Genomic DNA, 19,313 nt, shown 5'->3' with positions numbered 1-19,313 from the left:
GGAACGCCTACCTTGCATCTTATTAACGCAAAGTAGGTGTCCACGCTAAAAAATGACGCAAACTCCATGGACTTTGGCGCTAGACGCGTCTAACGCCAAAGTATAAATATGGAGTTAGTTTTCCGTGGGAATTGCGTAAAAAAAAAACGACGCAATTCCGGCGCAAACGGAGTATAAATATGCCCCTGCATGTTTTGCTTGTATTTTACCAGTAGATATGATTACAACAGATACCATTTCCGTGGTGTTCTGCTATTTTGCTGACTTCTGCAAATGAAAGAAGCAAACAAGTATGTAAAATAAGCCATTGAACAGTATGTTCAAGTCAAACAGTGTATAAACCTTATCTGTTACTGTTAGTTGGCAGGGCTTGTATTGGGAAGCCCAGGTGGTACAGGTGGTACAGACTGAATATTCTGATTGAAACATACAATTTTGAAATTTCTGACTTGCATTCTGAAATGGTTAAAAAAAAAAAAGGGGCCACTATTGGAAGCTAGATTTTAAATTCCTACTTTTTTCCATCGATTTAAGGTCAAAATAACAATAGTCATAATATATTTTCTTATTTCTGAAACAACATCTCCCGTGGGTAAGGTTCCATCAGATTGAGGGGGTCATTCCAACCCTGGCGGTCATTGACCGCCAGGGTGGAGGACCACGGAAGCACCGCCAACAGGCTGGCGGTGCTTCCCTGCCCATTCTGACCGCGGCGGTAAAGCTGCGGTCAGAAAGGGGGATCCGGCTTTCCCCTGTCTGGGCTAAATCTCCATGGCGGCGGTGCAAGCAGCGCCGCCATGGAGATTCCGACCCCGTTCCCGCCACCCTGTTTCTGGCGGTTTTTACTGCCAGGAACAAGATGGCGGGAACGGGTGTCGTGGGGCCCCTGGGGGCCCCTGCACTGCCCATGCCACTTGCATGGGCAGTGCAGGGGCCCCCTAACAGGGCCCCAGTATGATTTTCACTGTCTGCTTAGCAGACAGTGAAAATCCCGACGGGTGCAATTGCACCCGTCGCACCCCTGCAACACCGCCGGCTCCATTCGGAGCCGGCTTCTATGTTGCAGGGCCTTTCCCGCTGGGCCGGCGGGCGCTCCTTTGGCGGGCGCCCACCGGCCCAGCGGGAAAGCCAGAATGGCCTCCGCGTTCTTTTGACCGTGGAGCGGCCAAATGGCGGTGACCGCCAGGGCGCTGCGGTCAGAATGACCCCCTGAGTGTCTGAAAGACTCAGTAAAGGGTTACATAGCTCCATTAGTTCAAACAGTCTGAAAGATCTTCTATATCTCAAGACTCCTTTTAATATCCAGATATAATAACTGAGATGATTAAGATGCTAGATGGCATAGATGCACGGAATAGAAGACCAATATTTGATGGTTTCATAGAACACAAAAAATCAACAAAGGTGGATAATGCCATTATTGCCCGCATCTCCAACAGTATATGAAAATATAAAGCAATCTTCTGGCAAAAAGTATTTTGTGACAGCTGTGTGTCCAGTATGGGGTGGGTGCCAACCCGGTAGGAACACTTGCCCACCACAAATGTTCAAAGTTACCTACTTCGAGGGCAGTCAGGTAATGATGAATAAAGGATGACATTTGACATTACCGACGCTATCAGACAAGGTTTGACGTGGTAGGAATGCTTATCAGGGCCATTCATGCTGACCTCTACTCCTTGGCCCAACGAGGCAGGAGTCCTTTACTAGCCCTTGATGGCGGACTCTTCTACATGCTACAAGATCACTACCTGTCCAATATTATCAGCCTTGACAAAGTCTAGGAGACGAAACACGTGTCGGCTGTTTTGCTGTATATAGTACGATTTGGATTATGGCTGTACTCATGATGTTTATATAGGACTATTTGGATTATTGCTGTACTCATGATGACTCGTTGTACATTGGATTGGTACTTGGAGATTAACATCACTCTCTCATAAATCAATAAACTCCATTGTACCTACGCAGTTGTTACAGACATTTGATGACTTTGACCACTTGGATCTCTGACACAGGACTTCCTGCGGTGTGCCCTGGTATTCTATCAATATTTGATGGTTGTACATCATTTAATAGAAAAACAATTTCATGGAATGCCATTATTAAGAAATTCATTCACCTGAACTGTTTATTGTAAATTTGTAGGATGAATGGCATTTAGAATTTCATAGAAACCAATTTAAAGAATGTATTTTTTTGGTTTATATTGTTATCAGCGTAAATGTAATTGTAGCAGGTCTTAATTTCAGAAACATCTTTATTAGAGATGTTTATCTCCGGATTTACTTCAAGGAGCATTATTTTGATAAAAAAGCATCAATCATAAAGGTAAAATTGGCAAATTAGGATACCCCAGAAGTCTTATAAGGGAATCATAAAAGAGAGCAATGTTTTATGATAGAGACCATTTGCTGTTGGGGTTAAAACAAAAAAAATCAATCCTAGGGTATTGTGTATTACTAGACATTCAGTATTTAATGAAAAAGTAAGACAGGGCATTACCTCAATATAGCATACTTTGAACACTGATCCTGTGAACAGCATTAAGATACCAATACCTATGTTTGCCCGACAACACAATTGCAATTTGAAAGACAGAATAGTGAGTTCAAGACTTAAGATAACAGGTATTTTTACGTGGAAGACCACAGATTGTGTTAATCCAATCAGAAGAAATTATAAATGTGGTCAATGCTTGGCATGCGATACTGCCATAGCACCTGGAACGTGTTGCGTAGTTTCTCTAGCCACAATGCAGGTCATGCGTTGATTTCTCAGCTGTGATGCAGGTGGTGTTTAATTTTTACAGCCATGTTGCAGGTGGTGCATCAAATTTTTCCCCGCATGGCTTCTGTGCATGGATTTCCACCTTGGTTCCACCGGCTTCACCTTTCAACGGCCCAGAGACTGAAGTGGGCATGACTTGGCAGGGTAGGAGTGCTGGCAGAGAAAGCCTTTAATGCCCCTGAGACTTCAAAACAGGAGGAAAGCTCAGTCCAAGCCCTTGGAGACACTTCACAAGCAGGAATATACAACAAAGTCCAGTCTTTGTTCTCATTCAAGCAGAAGCTACAACTGCAGGCAAGCAGAAGCAGCAACTGCAGGCCAATGCAGCAAAGCACATTCACAGGCAAAGGGGCAGTACTCCTCCTCCAGCTTTTCTCCTTGGCAGAGGCTACACTTAAGTCCAGAAGTAATCTAAAAATCTGGGATTTGGGGTCCACTACTTATACCTCTTTCTGCCTTTGAAGTAGGTAAACTTCAAAAGGAAGTGTCTGTTGTTCACAAGATCATGCATTGCCCATGCCTGGCCCCAGGCACACACCAGGAGGTTGGAGACTGCATTGTGTGAAGGCAGGCACAGCTCTTTCAGATGTAAGTGTCAGCTCCTCCCACCACTCCAGCCCAGATAACTCATCAGGATATGACGGCTACATCCCAGCTCACTTTGGTGGAGATTCAAAAATAGCCCAACTGTTAGTCTTACCCATACAGGGAATACACAACCAGGCAGAGTCACAGGATGGTTTAATCAAGAAAATTCCCACTTTTTAAAAGTTGCATTTTCAAACTGACGATCTGAAAAGCAACTTTACCAAAAGATGTATTTTTAAATTGTAAGTTCAGGGACGCCAATCTCTAATTCTCCATCTGCTCCCAAAGGGAAACTATACTTAAAAGATATTTAAAGGCAGCCCCCATGTTAACCTATGAGAGAGATATGCCTTGCAACAGGGAAAAACGAATTTGGCAGTATTTCACTTTCAGCACTTGTAAAGCAAATCAATACACGTCCTAGCTTTAACATACACTGCACCCTGCCCATGGGGATAGCCGGGGCCTACCTCAGGAGTGCCTTACATGTATAAAAAGAGAAAGTTTGTGCAGTTTAAAACTGCACACACAGACACTGCAGCTGCAGGTCTGACCCATGTTTACAGGGCTACTCGAGTGGGTGGCACAATCAGTGCTGCAGGATCACTAGTAGCATTTGATTTACAGGTCCTCGGCACCTCTGGTACACTTTACTAGGGACTTAGTAGTAAATCAAATATGTCAATTGTAGGAAAGTACCATCTTGCCTGGCATGTTACCTCCATTTTTACTTGTGTGTATGTTTGATTTTGCCTGTGTCACTGGGATCCTGCTAGCCAGGACCCCAGTGCTCATAAAGTATGCCCTGTATGTGTTCCCTGTGTGGTGCCTAACTGTATCACTGAGGCTCTGCTAACCAGAACCTCAGTGTTTATGCTCTCTCTGCTTTTAAAATTGTCACTGCAGGCTAGTGACTAATTTTACCAATTCTGATTAGCACTGGAACACCCTTATAATTCACTAGTATATGGTACCTAGGTACCCAGGGTATTGGGGTTCCAGGAGATCCTTATGGGCTGCAGCATGTTTTTTGCCACCCATAGGGAGCTCAGACAATTATTACATAGGACTGCCATTGCAGCCTGAGTGAAATAAATTCTGCGTTATTTCACAGCCATTTTTCACTGCACTTCAGTAACTTATAAGTCACCTACATGTCTAACCCTCACTTAGTGAAGGTTAGGTGCAAAGTAACTTAGTGTGAAGGCACCCTGGCACTAGCCAAGGTGCCCCCACATCGTTAAGGGCCATTTCCCCGGACTTTGTGAGTGCAGGGACACCCATGTGTGCACTACATATAGGTCAATACCTATATGTAGCGTCACAATGGTAGCACGGAACATGGCCATGTAACATGTCTAGGATCATGGAATTGTCACCCCAATACGATTCTGGCATTGGGGGGATAATTCCATGCATCCCCGGGTCTCCAGCATAGAGCCTGGGTAGTGCCAAACTATTTTCCCAGGGTTTACTCTGCAGCTACCGCTGCTGCCAACCCTCAGACAGGTTTCTGCCCCCCTGGGGCCTGGGCAGCCTGGTCCCAGGAAGGGATAACAAAGGATTTCCTCTGAGAGAGGGTGTTACACCCTCCCCTTTCAAAATAGGTGTGAAGGGCCTGGGAGGAGTAGCCTCTCCTGGCCTCTGGAAATGCTTTGAAGGGCCAGATGGTGCCCTACTTGCATAAGCCAGTCTACACTGGTTCAGGGATCGCACCAGCCCTGCTCTGACGTGAAACTGGACAAAGGAAAGGGAAGTGACCACTCCCCTGACCAGCACCTCCCAGGGGAGGTGCCCAGAGCTCCTCCAGTGTGTCCCAGACATCTGCCATTTTGGATGCAGAGGTGTGAGGGCACAATGGACAGCTCTGAGTGGCCCGTGCCAGCAGGTGACGTCAGAGACCCCTCCTGATAGGTGCTTACCTCTGTAGCCAATCCTCCTCTGATGGCTATTTAGGGTCTCTCCTGTGGGTATCTCACCAGAAAACGAATGCAAGAGCTCACCAGAGTTCCTCTGCACTTCCCTCTTTGACTTCTGCCAAGGATCGACTGCTGACTTCTCCAGGATGCCTGCAAAACTGCAACAAAGTAGCAAGAAGACTACCAGCAACATTGTAGCACCTCATCCTGCCGGCTTTCTTGACTGTTTCCTGGTGGTGCATGCTCTGAAGGCTGTCTGCCTTCACCCTGCACTGGAAGGCAAGAAGAAATCTCCTGTGGGTCAACGGAATCTTCCCCCTGCCAACGCAGGCACCAAACATTTGCATCACCGGTCCTCTGGGACCCCTCTCATCCTGACAAGCATGGTCCCTGGAACACAGGAGCTGGGTCCAAGTGCCTTCAACAGTCCAGTGGCCCTTCGGTCCAAATTTGGTGGAGGTAAGTCCTTGCCTCCCCACGCCAGAAAGTAATCCTGTGTATTGCGTGAACTGCAGCTGCTCGGGCTTCTGTGCACTCTTGCAAGACTTCCTTCGTGCACAGCCTAGCCCAGGTCCCCAGCAATCCATCCTGCATTGCCCAACTCTATGAGTTGGACTCTGACTTCGTGGGACTCCCTTTTGTTGTGCTGAGTTGACCACCATCCTCAGATCTTCTGAGCACCTGTTCAGGTACTTCTGCGGGTGCTGCCTGCTTCTGCGTGGGCTCTTTGTGTTGCTGAGTGGCCCCTCTGTCTCCACCTCCAAGGGGCGACATTTTGGTCCTTCCTGGGCCCTGGTAGCATCCAAAATCCTCAATTGCGACTCTTGCAGCTCGCAAGGCTTGTTTGTAGTATTTCTGCATGAAAACAACTCTGCATCCTCCGGCACGCGTGGAACATCTGCTGACAAAAGGAGAAGTTCCTGGCATCTTTCGTTGTTGCAGAATCTTTGGCTTCTTCCACAGGAGGCAGCCCTTTTGCACCTTCATCAGGGGTTTAGTGGTCTCCTGGCCTCCCTAGACACTTGCGTGACTCTTGGGCTTGGTCCCCTTCCTTTGCAGGTCCTCAGGTCCAGGAATCCGTCTTAAGTGCTTTGCAGGCAGTTGTTGTCTTTGCACAATCCCCTATCTCGACTGGGGTAGTAGGGTAACTTTACTCCTACTTTTCAGGGTCTTGGGGTGGGGTATCTTGGACACCTTTAGTGTTTTCTTACACTCCCAGCGACCCTCTACACACTACACTAGGCCTGGGGTCCATTCGTGGTTCACATTCCACTTTTGGCGTATATGGTTTGTGTTGCCCCTAGGCCTATGCTTCCCTATTACATTCTATTGTGTTCTACAGTATTTGCACTACTTTTCTAACTGTTTACTTACCTGATTTGGTTTGGGTGTGTATATTTTGTGTATATTACTTACCTCCTAAGGGAGTATATCCTCAGAGATACTTTTGGTATATTGTCACTAAAATAAAGGGGCATATTTATACTCCGTTTGCGCCGGAATTGCGTCGTTTTTTTTTACACAATTGTGACGCAAAACTAACTCCATATTTATTCTTTGGCGTTAGACGCGTCTAGCGCCAAAGTCCATGGAGTTAGCCTCATTTTTTAGCGTGGACACCTACTTTGCGTTAATTATATGCAAGGTAGGCGTTCCCGTCTAAAAAATCGACTCCGAGGCATGTGCGTCGGATTTATACTCCCGGGCAAAATTCACGCCCGGGAGTGGGCGGGTCCAAAAAAATGACGTACGGCCGCTTTTGCGCCGTTTTTTTGCGCCTGCAAAAGGCAGGCGTTAAGGGACCTGTGGGCTCTGAAGGAGCCCAGAGGTGCCCTCCCATGCCCCCAGGGACACCCCCTGTCACCCTTGACCACCCCAGGAGGACACCCAAGCCTGGAGGGACCCATCCCACGGACATTTAGGTAAGTTCAGGTAAGTGTTTTATTTTTTATTTTTTTGTGGCATGGGGGGGCCTGATTTGTGCCCCCCTACATGCCACTATGCCCAATGACCATGCCCAGGGGACAGAAGTCCCCTGGGCATGGCCATTGGGCAAGGGGGCATGACTCCTGTCTTTGCTAAGACAGGAGTCATTTCTATGGGGGTTGGGAGTGAAAAAAAATGGCGCAAATCGGGTTGAGGCGAAAAAATTGCCTCAACCTGACTTGCCCCATTTCTTGACGCCCAAGCCCCATGTCCCCCTACGCCGGCGCTGCCTGGTGTACGTCGTTTTTTTTAACGCACACCAGACGGCGCCGGCAGCTAACGCAGGCTAACGTCATTCAATAAATACGGCGCACGCATGGCGCTTCAGAATGGCGTTAGCCGGCGCTAATTTTTTTGACGCAAAACTGCGTTGGCGCAGTTTTGCGTCAAAAAGTATAAATATGGACAAAGTACCTTTATTTTTAGTAACTCTGAGTATTGTGCTTTCTTATGATATAGTACTAAGTGATATAAGTGGTATAGTAGGAGCTTTGCATGTCTCCTAGTTCAGCCTAAGCTTCCCTGCTATAGCTACCTCTATCAACCTAAGCTGCTAGAACACCTGTAATCTACTAATAAGGTATAACTGGACCTGGCACAAGGTGTAAGTACCACAAGGTACCCACTATAAGCTATGCCAGCCTCCTACACCAATCATGGAAAAGCCAATTAAACATACAATTTACATAGGGAGCACTTGCACCTTAGCACTGCTCAGCAATGGGAAAGTACCCAGAGTACCAAAACCAGCAAAAACAATGTCCAGCACACAGTCAAAACATGGGAAGCAGAGGCAAAAAAATCAGAGGAGACCACACCAAGGATGATAGGCCTAACACGTGTCCCCGCAGCTTAAAGTGGGGAGAACTACCTACCCTCATGGGAGTTCTCATCACTAAGGCAATAGAATTTGGACAGACCATCAGCATGATCTATTGCAGGGCGGTGTGCTACTCTAAAGTCCATTCCCTGTCGGGTGATGGACCACCTCAACAAATTTGGGTTCCCACCCCTCATCTGCATTAACCATCTGAGGGGCCTGTGGTCTGTCCAAACTCAGAAGTGAGTCCCAAACAAGTAGGGCTTTAGTGCTCAGACCACAGTAGAAGCTTCATACTCATTTGCACTCCACCTACGTTCCCAGGGAAGTAAAATCCTACTAATAGAGGCTACAGGTTGCTCTAGGCCCTCTTCCTTTAGCTGTGCAAGTACTACTTCCACACCATGCTTTGAAGCATCATTCCGCATGACCAACTCCTTGAAGAAGTCAGGTGACTTCAGCATGGGTGCTGTGCACATGTCTGCCTTCAAGGCGTTAAAAGCTATCTGGCAAGCCTCAGTCCAGATCACCTTTCTGGGTTGTCTTTTAAAGGTTAACTCAGTCAAGTGGACAACAATGGTGCCATAACCCTTAACAAACCTCCTGTAGTATACTGTAAGACCAAGAATGGCGCTTACCTCTGTCTGGGTCTTGGGAGGCTCCCAAGCCAGAATGGTGTAAATTTTTGGTTGCAGGGGTGCCACCTGGCCACGCCCTACCTGGTGTCCCAGGTAAACCACAGATCCCTGCCCTATTTGACATTTACTAGCCTTAATAGTGAGGCCTGCATTCTGCAGAGACTTCAACACTCCACAGAGGTGCTGTCGGTGTTTCTCTCAGCTGGAGCTGAACACTGCAATGTCATCCAGGGAGGTTGCACTGAAATCCTCCAGCCCAGGCATAACCTGGTTAACTAACCTCTGAAAGGTAGCAGAGGCATTTTTCATCCCAAAGGGCATAACACTGAATTGGTAGTGCCCTTCTGGAATGGGAAATGCTGACTTCTCCATTGCCCACCCAGTTAAGGTAATCTGCCAGTACCCAGACATTAAATCAAACATGCTGAGAAACTTGACAGCTCCCAACCGGGATGGGGAGGGCTCAGTCTTCATAATGGTTTTGAGTCCACAGCAGTCCACACAGAACCTGAGTTCTGGCATAGTACCGGGCGCAGCAGCCTTTAGGACCAAGACCACTGGGCTGGCCCAAGGACTACTGGAAAACTTAATAACCCCTAATGCTAACATCTTGGACACTTCAGCCATGATGCTATCCCTGGCTTTGTCAATCACCCTGTAAATCTTGAGTTTTACAGGTGGACTGTCCCCAGTTTCCACATTATGTCCCTCATTACAACCCTGGCAGTCGGTGATATAGTGGCGGTAATACCGCTAACAGGCCGGCAGTAATAAACATGAAATTATGACCACAGTGGAAACTGCTCAGACAGACAGCCACTTTAGCACACTGACAGCCATAGCAAAATTAACAGCCACCACGGCGTTAACCGCCTACAGCCAGGCAGAAGACAATGGGCCAGATGTCCAAACGGTTTTGCATGGCGCAAACTGCGAAAATCGCAGTTTGCACCATGTAAAACGGGCATCGCGATGCACATTCCCATTTTGCGAGTCAATACCGACTCGCAAAATGGGAATGCGACTCGCAAATAGGAAGGGGTGTTCCCTTCCTATTTGCGACTCGCACCGCGATGCAGAATTGCATTGTGACCGCGAGAGTGGTCGCAAAGCAATTTGCAGTTAGCACCCACGTGAAGTGGGTGCTAACTCATTCTCAAAAGGGAAGGGGTCCCCATGGGAACCCTTCCCCTTTGTGAATGTCGCAAAAAATGTATTTTCAGAGCAGGCAGTGGTCCAATGGACCACTGCCTACTCTGAAAAAACGAATCCAAATGGTTGAATTTTTTTATTTTGTATTGCAACTCGTTTTTCTTTAAGGAAAACGGGCTGTAATACAAAAAAAAACTGCTTTATTGAAAAAGCAGTCACATACATGGAGGTCTGCTGTCTCCAGCAGGCCACCATCCCTGTGAATGCAGGGAATCGCAAGGGGGGTCGCAAATTGCGACCCACCCCATTAATATCCACTGGTTCTGGAGGGGGCATCGTGCTCTGTGAGCTTCGTCCTGGGGAGGATGGGGTGAGTGGATGGCTTCTCCACTAGTTCTGGAGGGGGCATTATGCCCTGTGATGCATATCTTGGGAAGTGCAAGGTCACAGTCTCTCACCTGGGTGTCATACCCACAGGATTTGCAGGGGCCAGGTTGCACAACAGTCCATGGACGCAGGACTACACACTGTCCGCCGGCGGTGACGGCTGCTCAGTGGTGGCAGTGGTGGTGGTGCTACTGCTGCTGGTACTGATGGGAGGAGGCTCCAGCCCATCCCCTGCAGCATCGGATGGCTGCACACCAGGGCTGCTGCTGCTGGTGGCAGTGCTGGTGGATGTGCTGGCAGTGGTGGGAGGAGGCTCCAGCCCATCCCCTGCAGCCTCAGAAGGCTGCCCACTGGGGCTGCTGCTGCTGGTGGCATGCTGGCAATGTTGAGGGGAGGCTCCAGCCCATCCCCTGCAGCCTCGGACGGCTGCCCACTGGGGCTGCTGCTGCTGGTGGCGGCCCTGGCAGTGGTGTTGGGAGGCTCCAGCCCATCTCCTGCAGCCTCGGACGGCTGCCTACTGGGGCTGCTTCTGCTGGTGGTGGTGCTGGTAGTGGTGCTGGCAGTGGTGGGGAGAGGCTCCAGCCCATCCCTTACAGCCTTGGATGGTTGCCCACTGGGGCTGCTGCTGCTGGTGGCAGTGCTGGTGGCGGTGCTGGCAGTGGTGGATGGGAGACTCCAGCCCATCCCCTGCAGCCTCGGATGGCTGCAACACCATGGTTGGTGGTGGGGGCTCCAACCGAGTCCCAGCACCAGGCCCCTTGCCTCCTTGCCCTTCCTTCCTGCAGCTGGGGCAGACTCCTTGCCCTTCCTTGACGCACTTGGGGCAGGCACCCTTTCCGCCTGGATGGCTGGTGGCCGGGATCCTTTCCCACCTGGAGTAGCTGGGGACACTACTGTGCCCATGGACTTGGTGGCTGATGTGCTTGCCTGTGTTTTGACTACCCTGTCCTGACGTGAGGGACGGGGGGAGGGCTAGGGAAGAGGTCAACGTTGGTGAGGAAAAGCTTCTTGGGGACACTGGGGTGGGAAGACGGAGATGTTTTGGGAGAGGAGGAAGAGGGAGTGGTGGTAGGAGGGGTCAGTCTGCTCTGTGTTTGGTGCAGGTGCATGGGATGTATGCTGTTGTGAGGTGAATGGCTATCGGGTGTCTGAGTGCTTGCATTTGTGTACTTTGGGAGTAGAGGGCACAGACACGGTGGGAGAGGACACAGGGGGCGTGTGAATGGATGTGTGGGTGGTAACTGCCAGTGAGGGGTGTGTACTGATAGGTGTGCTGGTGATGATGTTAATGGATGAGGATGTGGTGCATGCAGGTGTGAGTGTAGATGCAACTGGGAGGGAGGTGGAAAACAAGGAGGATGGGGACACAGTGGAAATTGTGGATGTTGGTATGTCTGATTCTGGATGTTGTTAGTGTGAGTGCCTGTGATATAAAGTGTGGAGCCATGTTCACTCTTGTGTGTTGTCCTGGGTGCCTGCCCAAGAGGGCATGGGAAACTCACTGAAGAACTGCTGGGAGGGCGGTGCTGGTACGGGGGTGGCGGCTGTATTTGTAACTTAGGTGGGTACAGAGGTGTCCGCCACTACCAGGGAGCTTCCATCGGAGGAGGAAGCTGTGTCCGAACTGACCCCTCCAGTCTCTGCCGTGGTGTTCCCCTCGCCTTCTGTCCCACTGGTACCCTCACCGTCGGTGGATTCGGCCTCCTGGGTCCTGTGGGATGCAGCTCCCTCTGTCGCCGGTGCCTCTGCTCCTCCGCCAGATGATGCTAATGCACATAAGTATAGGGTGACAAAACAAAAAGGGGGGAGAATAGACAAAGGATACACTTGGTCAATGACGGCACCAACACCACCGTGGGCGTACACATCACACTCACACACAGGGAACAGCCCTAAGCACTAGGCAATGCACTACCAGTCCCAATGCTAGTCACCAGCCCATGGATAGGGACATCTAACGCAAATAGCAGCATACCTGAGACCCACAGACCCCTGCCCAGTAGTGGATGCCTACTAGCTTGGTTGGAGGACTTTCACATCAGAATCCTGCACAACATGGGACCTAGTCTGCAATGCCAGGCCTGGCATTGGGGCACCCACAGGGCCCATACCCCCCATCCGGATACCACCCCACCAGGCGTAAGTTGTAAATTAAGGCACTGTACTCATACCCTTGTGGCTGCTGTGATGCCCCCAAGTATGCAGGCCATCAGAGGGGTCAGGGATCGACGGGCACCCCTTCCTCGTTGGGAGGCCATCCCCAGATTGGCCTCCACTGTCTTCCATGCCCAGCATCTCAGGTCCTCAAACCATTTCTGACAGTGGGTGCTCCACCTGCAGTAGATCCCAAGGGTCCACACGTCCTTGGTGAAAGCAGCCCATATTCCCTTATTTTGATGGGCGCTGACCTGCAGGGAAATAGACACAGGGAAAGGTATTAGTCTGACCTTCCTGCCTGTTAAACTCATGGCCCACCATGCCCCTTCCCATCCCCATTAGCACAGACATGGTCCACCATAGATGCTCTATGCTGCCCATGGCCCATCCACCAACCCCCCTACATGAGGCCTTCACACACAGTACTCCATGCATTCACGCCCCATGCATCGTACTCACGGTGTACTCACAGGTTGGTCTTGAGGCCCATACAGCAGTCGGTACTGGGGTAGGACCCCATCCGCCAGTTGCTCCAACTCCGCCGATGTGAAGGCAGGGGCCCTTTCCCCAGTAACACTAGCCATGGTCGGTTTCAGTCACTGTTCACAACAACACTTGCACTGTAGGTCCTCTCCTGTTGAAGGTCAGGTAGCAAGTGAGTGCACAGATAGAAAATGGTGGTCATGTCCACGGCGGTGCGTACCATCACTGCCAGCGTACATCACCATTGGCCACTGTACCCCATAGGGCCCAATGATAACCAATGAGTAGTTGCACGGCGGTGCTCGACTGCCTCCCGCAACGGCGCACAACGTCAGCGGAATTACCTCATTTCCACCTGTCCATCCATACAGGACAGGTGGACACCATTTCAGTGGTGGGGTGCAGGGCATGGATCCTAATTATGTCACAATACACAAATGCACTATTTTGGACATCTCCAACAAAATAATGTTACAATTACAATATGCATTGAACTGTAGTGGTTGGAATGTACAGATAATGACCATCGCTCACTCTTTTGCCCATAGTTTGCAACCACTGTGGATGAATAGGAGATGGAGACATCCCCTGATGTACAGACCCCTGGTGGACTTGGCAACAATGGAGGACAGGCACATTATCCTCACCTATAGACTTGCCAGGGCCACAAACACAGAGCTGAGTGCCAAATTGGAGCCTGACCTAATTTCTGCTATCCGTCAGCCCCCCTGAACACCCCTTCTTATGCAAGTCCTATCAGTGCTCCATTTCCTTGCAAGTGGCTCTTTTCAAGTGACAGTGGGCTTGGCAGCAGGAACATCAATGCAAAGGTTCTCAATAATGCTGACCAGAGGGTTGTCTACCCTGATTAAACACATGTGCAGCTACATCGTTTTCCCCCAGGTGGAGGATTTGGCCTCAGTGAAAGCTGACTTCTATGCAATGGGACATATCCCCAACATCATTGGGGCAATCAATAGAACACATATTGCATTTGTCCCAACCCTGGTGGAATCAACAGGTTTTCAGAAATCGAAAGAGTTTTCACTCCATGAATGTCCAGATGGTGTGCCTGGTGAACCAGTACATCTCCCACGACAATGCAAAGTATCCTGGGTCTGTGCTTGATGCCTTTATCCGGAGGAACAACATCATCCCAAATGTGATGGCCCAACTCCAGAGGCACAGGGTGTGGCTAATAGGTGAGCCCTGGTTCCCACCCAGTGGATGTTGGCGTATGGCTACTGACCCCTTTGAGGACTGCCAGGACAAGGGCAGAGGAACTTGCAATGAGGCACATGGGCGACAAGAAGGATTATAGAGAGGACCTTCGGCATCCTGAAGGCCAGTTTTCGTTGCCTCCATCTAACAGGTGTATCCCTCTGCTACTCACCCAAAAGGTATGCCAGATAATCGTGGCATGCTGTATGTTGCACAACCTTGCCTTGCGTCGCCAGGTGCCTTTTCTGCAGGAGGAGGAGGCTGGAGATGGCCGAGTGGCAACAGCGGATCCTGTGGACAGTGAAGATGAGGAGGCAGAGGATGAGGATGAGGGCAACAGAAGTGCAATTATTCATTAATACTTCTAATGAGACACAGGCAAGACAGTGTTAATACACATATAATTGACAGTTTTCTGTGTAACAATGTCACTGGCAGACTGTGTATTCCTACTTCTATACCCACTCAAAGTACCCTTTGGCATCTCTTTTTGCATATGTTGGTGCCCCACTATTGCTCCTGGAGTGGTCAGTGCAGCCAACTGCAGGTCTTTCCATTGTAAACATTACTGTACACTTGAATTGCATTGTTTGAACCTGGTTAAACGAATACATTTTGAAAACATTTGACATACACCATAATTGTATTTTATCAAAGTGTGTTTATTGCAGTGCTCTGAAGAAGAGGGGATAGTTCAATGGACTGGGGTGATGATGGAGGAAAGTCCAGGGTAGAGTCCAGTCTATTTGTAGCACAGGTGCATTGTCCAAGGGGGTATCGGAAGGGGAGCAATGGCAGTTTAAGGTGGACAGGGTGACTGAGTGGGACACAAGGGTGACAATCCGGACAGTCTTATTTCCAGTGGGGGTCTTGGCAATAGTCTCTGGCTTCTGCCTGGATCGCAGTGAATGTTTGTGGGGTGGTTCCTTCTGCATGGGGAGGGATGCTGGTGGCCTTTTGGTCCTGTGGCAGGGCCTCCTGTCCACTAGCGGCAGCAGCAGCGGAGGTGGAGGACTGTTCAGTGGTTTAGCTAGTGTCAGGGGCCCGGTGGTGTGCCACTGCCTCCCTCATACTGTTGGCCATGTCTGCCAGCACCCCTGCAAAGGAGACCAAGGTGGTGTTGATGGCCTCCAAGTCCTCCCTGATCCCCAGGTACTGTCCCTCCTGCAGCCACATGTTATCCTGCATCTTGTCCAGAATCTGGCCCAGCGTATCCTGGGAATGTTGGTATGCTCCCAGGATCGGTGTGAGTGCCCCCTGGAGGGTCGGTTCCCTGGGCCTGTCCTTCCCCTGGTGCACAGCAGTCCTTCCAGCTTCCCTGTTGTCCAGTGCCTCTGTCCCCTGAACCGTGTGCAGACTGCCACTGACCCCAGGCCCCTGATTGTCCTGTATTAGTGGGTGGCCTGGGGTCCCAGTAGTGGTGGACGGCTGATGGCACGCCATATCCTAAAGGATTTCCATCTAAATATCATTACTCAATGGGTGGTATACTGAACGCTGAAGTTAAGATTCCAGGCGTAGGTGTACGCGACATGCCCAATAAAATTGTGCGACCTCAATTAATTACTGCAGCACATGAGGGGGCGGCATCTGCACATGATGGCGTGGCTGCCACGATTTCGGTGTTGCAGGCCCGGTATTGGTGGCCTGGTCTTTATAAAGAGATGAAGCAGTATGTCCTTTGTTGTGACATCTGTCAACAAATTAAAGTTTCAACGGCTAAACGCCTGCAGCAGACGCCCCTTCTAATATCAAATAAACCATTACATTGTGTGTACTTGGACCATTGTGGTCCGCTGACACCAGATAGTGCATACAAATATATTTTGGTAGCTGTAGATTCGTGCTCCAGATTTGTGTGGGTGTGGCCACAGCGCTCAACTGACACTCGAACTGTTATTAAAGATTTGCGCATCTTTGTCGGTACGTATGCAGTTGCGGCTTTCCATTCGGACCAGGGCCCTGCTTTTGCCTCTAAGGCATTCAGGGACGCCATGGCTTTGTTGGGGGTCCAGCTCCAGTTCTCGTCTCCATTTCATCCCGAGGGAACTTTTGTCGTGGAGCGTTTAAATCGTGATTTAAAGCAATCCTTAACAGCTAGAGTTATAGGTACGGGTCGTAGTTGGCTAACCCACCTGTATGGAGTACAGAGAGAACTGAATACCTTGCCTAGAAGGTCCCTGGGGGGTCGTACTTCATATGAGTGCCTGTTCGGAACACAAATGTTTGTTCTGGATCTAGATGGTCCTGGTGTGGAGGCGGCGGAAACGCCTTTTGACATAAATGATCGTGTCACTGTTTTGCAGGATTTACAACAATTCCATGAAGATAACTCTTCTGCAAGTGCTGCCTCCACTGGAATTAAGGATGAGCCAGTAACACCTACTGGTTGGATTCCCAGAGTTGGGGATCTTGTGCGTGAAAAGGTCGCAGTGAAAAAAGAATTTGGCCCTTCGTATCGAGCACCAGTCCCTGTACTGGGAATCCACGGAACAAGAACTGTGATTTTGCCGCCGTTGCACGGTGCCAAGGGAAATCGCTTTGTCTCCATCGACAATGTCAAGTTACAACATGTGGCCGATTCTGCACAGCAGACCAGGAGGAACGCCCAGTAGTTCCCGAATCCCTCTCACTACTGGGGAAGATGTTCTGCTGCAGGTGATTTGCACTGACGCTGTTTTCTCTCCGTGCTTGGGGAGGGTGGAAGCTGATCTTACGATTTGTTCCACTGACGGCAAATAATTTGGAATCTTTTGATCAAGTCGCTGTGACTACTGATGTTGCTGAGGGTGTTATCTACAGTGTACCACGGCGAGAGACACCGGCTACTCCTTTGTTTACGGTGGCACCTTTTGCGAGAACTGCCTCTGGATGCTTTAATACCAATGATGATGGTATGTCGGACTCTTTGTCCTCTTCAACACCAGACCTGGGTCCACGTAAGCTGATGTATTGGCTTAAAGATACGTATTTTGTTTTTCCATGGAACTATCTGTGGCTTTTTATGACTCTGATGGCTTTTTTTTTGTGGATAGGGTTTGTCGTTACCTTTTTTCTAGTGATACATGGTCATTTTCTTCCTGAAAGATCAGAGGTTGAGCAGGTGGATGAGGTGTTGAAGCCACATTTTTCAACACATAAGGTTCGAAGACACTTGTCCTTTGTGAACATTTTCGCTGTACCTATTCCGGATGGGATTGTGTGGGATAGAGTAATGTTTGATATATATGGTCCCACTGAGATAATTCAAATACCTTATGTTCTTAAGTTATCAATGAATGATATAGTTATACCAGGAATTGTATCTGATGATTGGGATGTGAAGACAGTTGATTCTATGTTGACAGAGTTGCAATATTATACTGTCTATGAAAATGAAGATGCTTACCAGTTTAGAGATAATTATGGTGACATGTTTTGTTACAATTATTATTGGCACCACTTTATTCATAAAGCCAGTAATCCTAAAACAATATTTGACTATACGCAATGGGAGCATTGCCCGACTCCTCCGCAGAGTTCTAAAACATATTCTGACAAATTTGCATATTTTTCTGGGCATCATCAAAGAAGTGCTAAGTCATATTATTTTAAATTAACTCTGCATGCAAATAAGCAAATACTGTTGACTAATACGAAATTCCTGTAGTCAAATTCGTTTGTTTCCCAACTGTCTATTGAGGGGTATGAATATTGGTCTAAAAATGTTGATTTGAAAAGTGTTTGGGGAACAAAACATTGGCAGACGTGGGGTAGAGAAACATTGTTTAGAGCATGTCTCATTCCTGTCCAAATGATTTTCTTAAATGACACTGTACAACAGACTAGCTGTTTGGGCTTAGCAACCATTAGAGAATTGAATATGCCTGGCATACCCATCCCTTCCAAAATGAAAGATTGGCAGCAATATATCAATGCCACTTTTAGTGAGCTTACAGAGTGGGTCCAGAATGGTACGTTTAACACTTCATTGACACGTCCAGGCGGGTGGTTATTGTGGCCCATAGACACAAATGGGTGTCATCAATGTTTTGTCACCTCCTCAGAGGGTTTCAGGACAAGTAGGGCAGACCCTCGCTACATATCACCTGAACATGCTGATGTCATTACTACATATAGCGTGGGGAAACTATGTCAAAAATGGTTAAAATCATCCACGCTAGATGCAGTTAAAACACATCTCACGCTTCTGTCTAATTATACTGACTTGCACAATTTTTTGTCAGGCCCGAGAATGCCCCGGAGAAAATGTTTTTTGTACGAAGTATACAATGAGATATGGAAACTTTCCCAACAGGAGGCAGCGGCCCAGTTGAGGCAGATAGATCAGGAAAATTTGAAACAAGCATTGTCTGTTGTGGATAATGGAATACATACCCTGTCCGACCGTATATATATGATTGACAACATTGTTTCCTCTGCTATAGACATTATTAGATCAGATATGTCTTCTTTATATCATGGACAGAGTCAAAAGCGGTCCATTATGCAGTTGGGTTGGACACTTCAGACACTGAAGGCGGGTTGCGTTCCGTGGCAGAACATCAGAGACAGGGAAATATTTTTTTCTTTTAATTTGACACTTCAACAACAGCTGATGGCGAAAAAGGAAGCGACATATGTTATGTTGAATATTGAAAAATTGGAGAGGTTGCCTTTTACTGTGGCCGAGATTCCCTCAGCTGAATGGTTAATACACGTGGTTATTAATCTGCCTATTTCCACTTTGCAATTCACTTCTTGTTTGAAACATGTTCCGGTGGGCAGATATGAAAGATGGGGAGACAGTTATATACATGAGGTGTGGGAGCTTCCCTTTTTATACAGATGTCTTAATGGCATGAGGGAGGTTTTTCTTAGCGGTAGTGAATGCGAAACTTCTGTCAGCCATTCGATGGTTTGTAAGCAGCTGTCCTTGCATGGGGCGTGTAATGCTTCGGTTGCGAACTTGGCTTGCTATCTAAAGGGAGTTCTAGTCCCCGTGATTAAAAACACATTCCAGGTGCTTTCAAACGGCAGCTTCGTCCTCCTTAACAGTAAAGACTGTTGTGGCATGCGTGCCGGAATAGTTTACATGGTTTTGGTCACCAAGGCCGTTACTTGCTGCAGAAATGTGTTGTTTCCCCCCACTAAATTAAGGGAGGTAGCAGATATCTGGCCTCACATTGCTAC

The sequence above is a fragment of the Pleurodeles waltl genome, chromosome 2_2, assembly GCF_031143425.1.
Source record: "Pleurodeles waltl isolate 20211129_DDA chromosome 2_2, aPleWal1.hap1.20221129, whole genome shotgun sequence".
In the NCBI taxonomy this organism is placed as follows: Eukaryota; Metazoa; Chordata; class Amphibia; order Caudata; family Salamandridae; genus Pleurodeles; species Pleurodeles waltl.
The sequence above is the reverse complement of the archived record's forward strand: the minus strand, read 5'-3'. Positions refer to the sequence as shown.